Consider the following 2806-nt stretch of genomic DNA (forward strand, 5'->3'; position numbering starts at 1 on the left):
TCTGTTTGCTCACAAATTTCTTTGTATTTTGACCAATTTTGTCTGATTTGCTCACAATTTTCTCTGTGTTTGGATTAACTAAAAAATTGAACAGAGATAAACTAGCCAGAAGCAATTATGGTGATGATGATATATCCACACTAGATCGATCACCCAAATCAACAATAACAACAACCAATTTATGAATCCAGAAGATAAAATTAACAATAATCAATTTATGAATCACAACTCACGCAATTGAAGGCACTGGTGTTATATACACTGACACATATTTCTACCTAACACATACAAGCAAGCATGTATATGTATATATATATATATATATATATATTTATATATCAAATGAATTGCATAAACGAATTAATAACCAAATGAGAAAGAAATTGAAATATAGACTCATAAACGGTAGGAATCGATAGCGATTGAGCAATCAGGGGATCCACCCACTGTTGCCATTTCTAATTGGAAGGAAGAGAGAGAGGTTTGTTGCGAGAATAAACAACGGAGATAATGGCGGTGATGGTCGTGGTAGTCATGGTGGCGGAGGAGGCGTCGGCGAGGGAGGCGGAGGAAGAGGCTACGCAGGGAAGGAAAGAGAAAAAGAGAGAGAGTGAGTGATATATGGATGTGAGTGAGGGACCTTAGGCTATAAAAAAAATATTTTGGATATCTCCCATTACTAAAAGTTAGAGAGAAACATTAGACTAAATTCCAAACCTGATTCCTTCATCTACTTATATAAATCTCACATGTCAAATATTAACTAAATTAACAATATTTAAAAATATATCACTTTTTCAAAGAAAATACCTAACAAAGCAAACAATTAAATAACATTCTCACTCAAGATCTTCTTACTCAAGATTCTTGTTATCCAAGCATAACTTTAATTTTATATGAAAGCCTAATCTCAAGATCCATATTATTATATTTAGTTAAATGATAAGTAAAAAATTCATCCAAATTTAACATGTTAGTTTTATTATTATTTTTTAAATCATAACTAAGAAGAAAATAAAAAATATATATCACAAATTAATAAAATTTGAATCCAAATATCATATTGTGCAAAAAGTCTCTTACATGTTATCCAATTAGTGGCCCACATTTATTGACTCCAAATCAGGTTTGATTAATCAAAATATTTTGAAAAATATCTTAACTTAAAAAAATGGCATGGAAGAAGTCCAATTTCTTGTTACATGAATCTACATGCAAAATCATGTACACATTATACACACATAATATATGTGTGTGTATATATAATAAAAATATATAAAAGGAGAGAAGGGTACGGTTCAAGTAAGGCCACATTGTTGTTGATATAAAAATGAGGAAGATGGGAAGTCCAAAAAGAATAATCAGAGAATGCAAAATACATATAGTATAGATTTAAATTTTGGTAGTATTTAACAAAATTAAAAGCTATATATTGAATTTTTATATTACAAAATTATTTGATAAAAATTTCAAGTGCTAAATTAAAACAAGTGGTTTGATATTTATACAATAATCTTTTATTTTTTATTTTTAAATTTTCTCTTTCAAATTTAATATTATGGTGGTGAGTTTGTGGTGGTGGAAGTGATGGCGGTGGCATCAATGGTGATGGTGATGGTGGTGGTGGTGGTGGTGGAGATGGAGGTATAGGTGTAGTTTGGGGTTTGATTTTTTTTAATAATTTTGTTAGTTTTTTTGGCTTTTGAAGGTTAGAATTGTAATTCGAGCGTGCCAGTAAGGATTAATAAGTCCTTACAAAGATTAATAAATGCCAACCAATTAGTCAGATGATTGCTTCGAAATTCTTTCGGCCTCAATAAAGAGGACTTTACTGGTGGCTTAGTTTTTAGGAGAAAATTTAGAAGATTAAATAAGATAAAAGAAAGAGGGAACAACAGTGTCAGAAATCAATCTTTTATTAAGTAAACAGAAGTTTACAATTGTACCTTCATATTTTCACAGCTTCAAAGGGGATTACAACAACAGACTAACTTATAATTACTCTTAGGAATTTGAAGTGCAGTACAAGAATCTAAAGACTGGAATTTAAAGGATTGGAAAATATAAAGTAAATAAACTGGCTTTCTGAATCTCTAGTTCTGGGTCTCTGCATTATCAACACTCTCCTCTATTTATAGGCTCTGAACATAACCATCGAAGTGACTGATAATCCGTTGAAGTAGGTGATAACTGTCGAGATGATCTCCATGATCACTGAGTGTGGCCTACGGTTTTGATCAGTTTACTTTTCACTATTCCACTCTTCATGGTTGTGCTTCCCTCATGAATTTGAATTTAAACTGTAGACAACCGTTTGGCTACGTCACCTTGGACATGTCTTGCGAATCCATTGCCATTGCTGTAAGTTGCCACGTGTCTGTTGATGGTTGGAGACCTTTACTGATTCTCCAATTTGCCTCTTATAATCCACGTGTCAGGCTGCGATAAGTCTATACAAAATATATATCCAACATTACCCCCCGTACTAATATAGCCAATATTTGGTAATATTAGTGGATCAGCAAGCTTCGCCCATGTCCTAAGACGTGCATGGACTTTATTTATCTTGGAAGTGTAACCGTCTCCAAGCAATAAAATAAAGAACTTCATTAAATTCTCCCTTGTGCTTGAACAATACCTCTACTATCTGTGTAAACAAAGGGACTGATACATCTCCAATGGCTAATCAAGCTCTCTCTTTCATTGATCAAGCATACGAGGAGGTTTTCAACAATGATGACCGATCTCGAAAGAACTTTCATACATTTATTAGCCATATTTATCCTCCTCCATTTATACAAGTTAT

This window comes from Camellia sinensis, chromosome 9 (assembly GCF_055761805.1).
Source record: "Camellia sinensis isolate YWXY chromosome 9, ASM5576180v1, whole genome shotgun sequence".
NCBI lineage: Eukaryota > Viridiplantae > Streptophyta > Magnoliopsida > Ericales > Theaceae > Camellia > Camellia sinensis.